Source organism: Schistocerca americana, chromosome 1 (genome assembly GCF_021461395.2).
Source record: "Schistocerca americana isolate TAMUIC-IGC-003095 chromosome 1, iqSchAmer2.1, whole genome shotgun sequence".
Classification (NCBI taxonomy): Eukaryota; Metazoa; Arthropoda; class Insecta; order Orthoptera; family Acrididae; genus Schistocerca; species Schistocerca americana.
The window spans coordinates 404394148-404404118 of NC_060119.1; positions in this window are offsets into that span (position 1 = coordinate 404394148).

The following is a 9971-nucleotide window of genomic DNA, read 5'->3' on the forward strand; positions in this document are numbered from 1 at the left end:
TATTTAAAGGGGCATAAAAAGTTGATCGGAACGGAATGCTTACTATCTAGCTCTTGATCTTATTCGTGTCACGTTGTGGCGAAACTGGGAACGTATCGGATAAGACAATAGCACGATACTTGCTGCCGCGCTGTCCGGGGATCGAGAAAGCAGTTGTCGCAGAGCGGTGCTCAGCGCGATGCAAATGCGGCTGACACTTTACTTAATCCGCGAGCGTTTGTTTTTTTCGCTGTTTACTCGGCGCTCGCTGAAAGCGTCTTACGGGCTCGGCGCAGCGGCACGCAACCTGGCCGTAATTACCGAACCAGCACCATCCACGCTAATCCGATCATCCGGATGAGCCATGCGGAGCCCGGCTCAGGTAAACATGTCACAAATATTACTCCGCCTTCGATTCCTTCCTTTTTCCCCTCCTCTTGCTGCTGTCGGCGGGACGAAAGCACCGCTGCGCTGTTGTGAGCAGCAGACGACACACATTTTTCTTATGGCGAAGCACTCTTGAGCCGTCCAGGTGCAGAGTCGGAGAAGACCTGCCCCGCTGAATATTTAAAAACTGGTACAGAGTTTGCGCTTCTCGAAACGTACTCATTCTGGAACCGGGACTGTTCCCAAAACGACTCGCGATTTTGTCCTTGTTATTAAATTATTTTGTTTTTCCCCACGTGGAGTGCTAATGCTGAACACGGAAACTTTTTCCAAGATATGTGAAATATCAATAATAACAATCTCCTATTGTATGCCTTTTATAGAGTCAGAAATTTGGTATTAAGAGTGATTCTTTCTTGTCAAGGACGAGGAAATTTAGGACGCTATTAAAGCTGAATTTTCTCATGCTGATAAATTAGAAGGAGCGATCTGTTTTACTTGGTAGAAACTTTCTGAAGCCAAGATAAAATAAATGCCCATTTATTTACAAACAACCACTTCTGGCATATTTTCCTGTATCTTCAGTTCTTCAAAAGTTACGTCATGAGATGTGTTGTCATGTACATAAAACGTAGCACAAAATATAGAGGTTTGTAATGAATAAAACATTTAAAATGAAGAAGCTTCTTTTTGCACGTGGTCATGTCCATACACTTAGCGCCCACAAATAATTGTTAGATCATAAATATATTGTGTCTTTTATGACGTAACAGTCATCAGTGCTAAGTATATCTACATGACGATGTGCACAAGGTCCTTATTGATTTTAAATGTTGTAGTTATGACAAAACTTTGTACTATGTGCTACGGTTTATCTGTATGTCAACTTGGCGTGAGATCCAACTCAAAATTAGTGCATTTTATAACAAATTTTGGAAGATATGAAGATGACAGCGAAGTGTGTATAAACCAGTTGTTCGTAAATAAAGAAATATTAATGTGATCTTCTCTTGAGAAAGTTTTGACAGTATTAAGCTTGTCAGAGGTGGAAGCATTGAAATCAAATGGTTCAAATGGCTCTGACCACTATAGGACTTAACATCAGAGGTTATCAGTCTCCTAGAACTTAGAACTACTTAAACCTAACTAACATAAGAACATCATACACATCCATATCCGAGGCAGGATTCGAACCTGCGACCGTAGCAGTCGCGCGGTTCCGGACTGATGCGTCTAGAGCCGCTCGGCCACCGCGGCCGGATGGAAGCATTGACGAACAGCCCTGAAGAATAAATAAAGCTCCACGAATTTGCTTACAGAGAAACATCAGTAAGATACAGTCGGCTATGAGGTCAAGTCAGCTCCTCTTAGAGATGAGTTTGTTTAATAGGATAGGAAAGGTTAAGAAATTATGAAAAAGCAGGAAAACTGCTAAAAATGCGAGAAATGAAAGGATAAAGAAATCCGAATATCAGAAGATAGACCACAGTAAAGAATTTCGAAATTGTGTAGTGCATAACGACCTGACTGGGATTCGACAATAATTAAGAGTAAGGGAAGTTTCCTACACTGTATATTTGTGCAGGTATCTTTTCTGGTAAGAAAAAGACATTTCCTAAATCGATACGGGCATGCGCGAAAGTGTAATTCACGGGGCTTCAGAAATGATAATCTGATCTCATGTCTTTATTTCAAAAACATCGTAACTTGATGGTAGTCTACTTGTTTGCTCTCTAGAAGTTCATGTACCTAAGAATCGGAATTGTCGACGTTCATGTTTCAAAATGAGCCACCCCGACATGGTGTTATTATTTTATGATTCAAATGCTACTTAAGTTTAGCCACGATTTCAACAAAGAACCTCAACGTTGCAAATAAATTTGTGAGATATACAAGCACTTTGTTGAAAAGAAAAATATCTGTAAGCGCACGAGCTTTACCAAGATACTCACACACTTCGACTTTATCACAGCAATGTTTTCTCCATACCGTTGCATTTACATATAGAAATTCATTACGAATTTATCAAGATCATCCCAAGACAATACAGCGGCATGGGACTAGAGAAAGATATTGGTCGTTGTTAGTGGTCCTAGCGTTCACCATGCTTTAATCCCAGATGTTATCCATCTATGGACAGCTTCAAGCATAAGGCTTCTGAGTTCACTCATTCATTCATGCGTTCATTCATTCATGGTGTTCATAGCTCCTATCAAGGACAATAACGTTCAGGGAGGCGGAACTAATGAAAGTGCACATTAATATGACACAGAGACATCTAGATACTAAATCTGTATGCTGTATTAAAAATAAATTATCACTCTAATGATTAATGGTATCCACACTTATGCCATCTAAATTGAAACAAATAAATTTGTAAGAAAGCTGCTACTTTCCAGAAGTTGGCCCTTCCTAAGCTTTATTACATGGGTACTGTTTACCTGCTATTAGAACTTCAACATTTATTTGATTACAAATATTTTATATCTACACATACTCATAACTATTTGCAGTAAATTATTCTTTTTTATGCAGCAAACACTGCTACTTGCAGTGAAGTTAACAGCACAATATAAAACCAATTTTATTGTCGCCTTACTGCAGTACGTAAACAATGTTAGGACGTCCGTTAACATCTTTGTCATCACCCTCTCACGTAAATTCACATAACTGTGGCTAGCGGCACAACTTAAAATTGTTTACTTGCTTAACATTTACTTGCTTTACGTTTACCAAATTAGCAACAACGTTTGGATCGCATTTGAGTTCAGAAATGTATTCAGGATTTTTATCTAACTCGAAGCTATCCACATCACCCTCAAATCCTCATTTTCCTGGCAATAACATTGCATGCGTTACTACTTCTGGAAGCAAAACTTTTGGCACTTAACACTATTTACATGCACACATGCAGACAAAGTCGCCATTAGACAGACTCTGGAACCTGACATAGAACTGCCATATGTCAGTTTATCGTGGAATTATCAACTAATGTTTACGTAGCATGTAATTTTCCATGTTTTACATGCAGTCACGCTGTTTCTCGTCGACTGTTCCACGCCATACTTTCCACCCGAGGTCTTCAATTGACCGCATTGTTTAGAAAGGCAGCATGCCTGAATTCGCGTTAAACCACACTGATGGGAAAAAGTCGCAGCACCAATATATAGTTAAGGTGGAGTAATGAAATATCGGTAATAAATATGTCTAAGTAACATATTTATGTAATTGACATCACAAGATCACAGAATAATTAAATCGCGAGTAAACCATTGCAAGTGAGAAATGCTGGTACATTAATAACCAATGCAAGCGTGCAAATGTGCATTCATTGTGTTCCATGCATGTTGCACAGGGGTGGTTAATGACGCTGGAGTTGTCGTCCGTGCTCAAATGGAGACAGAACCGCTGATCGAGCAAGCCTAGACAACATGTCGACACTCTGTAGTGCATGTTGGGTTAAAACAACGGTAACTTGGTGTACGTTATCCTATTGGAAAACACAGCACAACAAGTCGAATCACCAGACAGATAAATAAATTTGCAGTCCGGATGTGTGGGATAACCACGAAAATGCTCCTGCTGTCATACGAATCCCAGTACAGGTAATAACTCTAGGTGAGGATCCGATGTGCCTAGTATGCAGACAGATTGGTTGCACACCCTCAACTGGCCTCTTCTAACCAACACACGGCTATCATTGGCACCGAGGCAGAAGGAGATTTTTCGTCAGAAAACACCACAACAACTACCTTGACCACCAGTGAGATCTCGCTTGACACCACTGAAGTCGCAAATCGTGGAGGTTTCGGGTCATTGATATGCAAGCTATAGTGCGTCTCGCTCGGAGCTGTCCTTGAAGTAACCGATTTGTAACAGTTCGTTGTGTCACTGTGGTGCCAACTGCTGCTCAGATTGCTGCTGCAGATGCAGTACGATGCGCCAGAACCATACGCCGATCACGATAGTTACGTCTGGTTAGTGCCACATGGCCTTCCGGAGCCCGATCTTCTTGCGACCGTACATTCTCGTGACCACGGCTGCCTACAATCTTTTACAGTGGCTACATTTCTGCCAAGTCTTTCTGCAATATCGCAGAAAGAACGTCAATATTCTTATAGCCCTATTATACGACCTCGCTCAAGCTCTGTAAGTTGCTAATTATGACGTCCTGGTCGCGTTAAAATCATTCTTGACTAACATCATCTCACCACGTCCAATCTCACAGGTAACTATCTGATTTGCATGCTCATAGTGGTGCTACTAGCCTCCACTCATGCGGCTGGCGAGAAACCTGTCCACATCTTTCAGATGTAGGAACACACCTACCAACTTTCATTTATGTGCGCATGACTTCTTTTTGGTGTTGCGACTTTTTCCCATCAGCGTATTTAGTGAAACGACGGGGAAGCTAAATCTCGACAGCTGAACTGTCCCGATTACTAGTCTAATGGCATGCAACTGCTTCACTTCTTTCGGTACGGCAGGTATCACAACAGAAGGCTCTCATTATAATGCAATACAGGTAAAATACATGACCCAGTCACATTACTGTGGCAACACTAACAGTGAATGGTATATGAAGCGTGCGCGGGGGGCGCGGAAGAACAGTATAGTTGTTATCTTAATGCACAGAACGGAGGGATTTATCTGCCGTCCAAAACGGCACGATCATTGGATTTCTGGCCAACGGTGAGAGCATTTCCGAAACGACTAAGTTTGTAAATCGTTCGCGTGCCGCAGAGGTTACAGCAACTGACGGAGCAGATAAACCAATGGGGTACCAACAATTGTTTCCTCAACGACCGTTCAACGAACATTGCTGCATATGAGCTTCCGCCCCAGTAAACGTGTTCGTGGCATTCTCTGAGTGGTCTCGTCATTCTGAAAAGCACAGTGGCTCAACATAAATATGCATCTGACTTCGCGGACTGTGTCCACACTTACATGTAGTTTGGCCGCCGGCACGATGGCACCTACCAACAAGGCAATGCAATGTGCTACGCAGTTGCAGTGTTCATGCGTGGTTCGAAGAACACTGGAATGAGTATACCATACCCCCCTAACCACCAAACTCTCCGCATTGAAACCCAGTCTCGAAACTGTGGTATCTACCTCAACTGGGCTGTTCGCTCCATGGATCCTCAGCCGAGAAACCAAGGGCAGCTGGAGTCCGCGTGGTTGTACATCCCTTTCGATGCGTTCCAGGACCTAACTGTGTCTCTTTCTGCGCGTCTCTCAGTGGTCTACTCAGTAGAATGTGGTTATTCAGTCCGGAACCGCGCTGCTTCTAGGGTCACAGGTTCGAATCCTGCCTTGGGCATGGCTGTGTGTGATGTCCTTCGGTTAGTTAAGTTTAAGTAGTTCTAAGTCTAGGGGACTGATGACCACAGATGTTAAGTTCCATAGTGTTTAGAGCCATTTGGAAGACTTGTGGTTATTCGGGCTTTTGACACGTCTCCTGGTCACATTAATGTGACTGGACAGCGTAAACAAATCTTTGTTGAAACAAGATGACCGTGTTTTAAAAACAATTTCTCATACCATCGTCATGCGTCATTCGACAATTACGTTAAGCCAAATGTTTGAGTCGAAAGTATTTCGGCTGTCACGTGCACTTAGACATGTGACGCTTTCTTCAGATGAAACGGCCAACGGCCACACCGGGCTGGAGAACGGCATTTCACCGGTCCGTCCTTCGGGGCTCTTTGAGCACTGCGATCTAATTTAAGGGAATGTGATTTCAGTTTCCAATCTGTTCTTTGTTCCATGCTGCTGTAGGACTTTCATCTAGCATCGCCTGTCTGCAGTGATTAGAACCAATCTGACGACGTCTGTCGTTCATTGATCCTCTGCGTTAATGTGTAAACTTTGAACCTTTAATCTCACATCAACTAATTTCGGGGACTAATTGCACTGTAAAAGTTACTTCCAAGTCCTAAAGCTAACATTAACCAATGATGGGATGGTGTTTACCTTAAAGAATTTTTTGTCTCTTCAGCGATGATTATTTTCCTTACAAGAGTATAAACGTAAATTTACAGGTGCAAGTCGAGGAATATCAAATGTTACAGTAGTGTAATTATTGCGAAGTGCTATTAATTTTTTTCTTAGTAAACTAGCCGGCCACTCAAATGATTCCGTACTGTAACATGTATGAGGAGTATCCCTCTGGAATTAAATACACATTTAAGATATACTGTGAAAAATCAAAGCAATTTTAGGAAAATCAATTAGGATCACCAGTCCTGAAGATTCGAGTCCATGTGGCACGTAATTTCGATTGACCACACTAAAATAGTTGTCCGGTGGCAACGAATGATGTCATAATTTCTGCAAAATTCACGCAACTAATTATCCACTGATAAAAATATTCAAGTCATAGACATAAAGACCAATATATTAGTAGTGCTGCAAAACTGCTACTGTATTTCAAAACCAGCTCAAAATTAAAACACTGAAATTTTGAAATAAATATCAACTTTAAAGCCTCGTCATATATCTGTAGCACAACAATACATTTCTTTGGAAGCCTATGTCCTATCATGCGGAAGAGCCTATCATCTTAGATGCATGCTTCAATGAGGAAATTGGGGAAAGTGTAAGGTTGAATAATTCCAGATCTTTTGCATTTTTGCCATCAAAAGGTATTCTAGCTTTTCAGTCAAATAGAGATCTTTTTATTCCAAAAGCCATATCGGTAATAATCACGTTGTCCCAGAAGATTAGCACTCGTGCATTTCGGATCATTTCCTCAGCTCAAATCCAGGCTGAAGGAAGACCTTGGATGGTGAAGGGATATTGGAGCATGACAGCTTTTTAGCGGTTTTCCAATATACAGCACTCCTAAGTAACGGGTATATATCTCAACTTGGTGAAAACTGCAAGATCTATTCCGAATAAAATGATTTATTACTTTTTATGGAATCTTCGTAAAATCCTCTTTAACAAATCGGACCCCCTCCACCTAAGACTAAATCCTGGCTACGTCCCTGAGCTGTGTCTCAAAGAGCTGTGGAACGAACGTAACAAACAATACTTCGATTACACAATCCAGGCACGTGTCAATGATTATATCACAATGGAAGTTATATGATCACATAATTTTCATTTTTGTTTCGTGTGAATAATGAAAACTTTCAGTAAATGACGTCCGCTCTGACGGATATCTGTGACGAGCTGCTATTAATGTGGCAACCAAAGTCCTTCTGAGACTGCCTCAGCATCCTGTTTCAACATCAGTCACGTAGGTTTATATCACCCATACTGTTATTCCCTGCTTCAGGTATCAGCTGAAACAATTTTAATGCTAGATACCCAGCAGAGTAGTCCGTAATGTAAAGGAGTTACAATTCACTAGCTGGGTGTCCAGTGTGTGTTTATTCTATTTCTATTAGTCCATCTCCTCCGTGTCCCTCTCTCTATCCTTCTCCTACGCTCCCTCTCTGTCCATATCCTTCTCCTACACACTTCACTCTCTTTCCATCTCCTCTTGCCCCTCTCTGTCCATTTGCTACTACACCCTCCCTCTCTCTCTATCCATCTCCACCTCCCCACTCTCTCTGTTCTTTGATCTGCTTGTCTCTCCTTTGTCCATCTCTTCCTGCTCTCTCTATCTCCTCCACACCACCTCTACTTCCTCCTCTCCCTTTATCTGTCCATCTCCTCCTCTTACCTTTCTCTGTCCTTTTCCATTCTTTCCTCCTCTTCCCCATACATGTGCCTAACTTCTCTTTCCCCCTCTGTCTGTCCATCTCTCTTTCTATCCAACCGCATATGTCGTCGGATAGACCGAAAGCGCGCACTTTTTGGAGCAAGCGACAGCGCAGAACTGAGTCGAACGCCTGTCCAAAGTCGAGAAATATGGCATCAACCTGGGAGCCGGTATCTAGAGTCTGTTGTATATCACGCACAAAGAGGGCCAGCTATGTCTCGCATGACCGCTGTTTCCTGAAACCGTGCTGGTTTCTGCAGATGAGCGTCTCAGAGTCTAGAAAGGTCATTATGTCTGAACACAAAATATTTTCCATGATTCTACAACAAATAGATGTCAGTGATATTGGCCGGTAATTATGTGCAACCGATTTTCTACCCTTCTTATAGATTGCTATCACCTGTGCCTTCTTCCAGTCCCGTGGAACTTTCCACTCTTCGAATGATCTCTGATAGATGATGGATAAGAATGGTGCTATACTTGTAGAATAGTCAACATAAAATCTTATGGGGATACCGTCTCGGCCAAATGCCTTCCTGGCGTCTAAGGATCTTAACTGTTTTACAATCCCAGATACACTAAACACCAAGTCAGCGATCCTTGGGTTTGTTCGATGGTTGAAAGGGGGAATTGTGCTGCAGTCATCTATCGTAAATGAATTTTTGAAAGCTAGGTTTAGAATTTCGGCCTTCTGTTTATCATCATCCGTTACATTACCCGTACCGTCAGCCAGAGAAGGTATTGAATTATTTGTATCGTTCATATATTTTACCTATGACCAAAATTTTTTGGGGTTATTTTTAGAACCTACACATAAAATATTGCTTTCAAATTCGATAACGGAATCTCTGATTGACCTATTGACAGCTGCTTTCATTTCCCATAATTTCTGTTTGTCAGCGGGGCAGTGACCTGCAATGAACACACCACCTCCCATAGCAAAGCTCGGTAAGGAGTTCTTGTCGTAGGGCGTTCCATTCCGACATCAGTATGGTTCACAAATGCTGAATAGTCGTTGGTGCGTTTGAACTACAAATCTTTGAACGTGACACACTCACCAGTCAATATTAATGCGAGACTGGACTGCTTTCCCATGTACGTCATTTCAGGGGTACATTCGGCCCTGATGCATTTCTATTGATGACAATGCGCGACCGCATCGAACAGCTTAGGTGAAGGAGCTTTTGGAACGGACAGATATTCGGCGAATGGACTGACTTTCCTTAAATCTCTTCGAGCATGTATGGGATGCGTAGGGTAGACGTGCTGCAGTGCATCCACAGGCACGAACGACCATCCTGCAGTTGTCAACCGCTCTGGTGGAGGAATGGAACGCTCCGCCACAGGTACTCCTCGTGGACGACATGGGAGCCTTTCGTAATGTCCAGGGAACCATCATGAATCGCGTGACTTCAGTTTAATAACTGTCTTTGAAGAAGTCATTTCTTTCCGTATCACTGCGCATTTCTTTCGGTTACGTTGTGTACTATACTGTGGCAGTTCTTTTATTGTATGGTTCAAGTTGCATCGAGCAATATTACTTGCCAGTGATACATCATACGACAGTTACTTTCGCCTCTAATTTCTGAACAACAGTGTAAATGCAATTTGATCTTTTTTATTTTCTGTTCCAATTACACTAACCTGTTAAGGGATGGTGAGGGTCTGTGGCATATTATTCCCAGCCGAGGTCCACCTTATGGTCTGAATAGCCAGGTTTGCCGTAGAACGCTGCGACAGCAGAATCAGCCTGTCTTGCGCCATTGCTTGAAGCCATTGCTGTATTTTGTCCAGCCCGATACTCGCACTATTCCTCTCCCTGATTCTCCAGGAAATCGCTTGTGCCTTCGCAGGGCCTTAGACAACCCTATCCGTCTCACACTAGCATCCC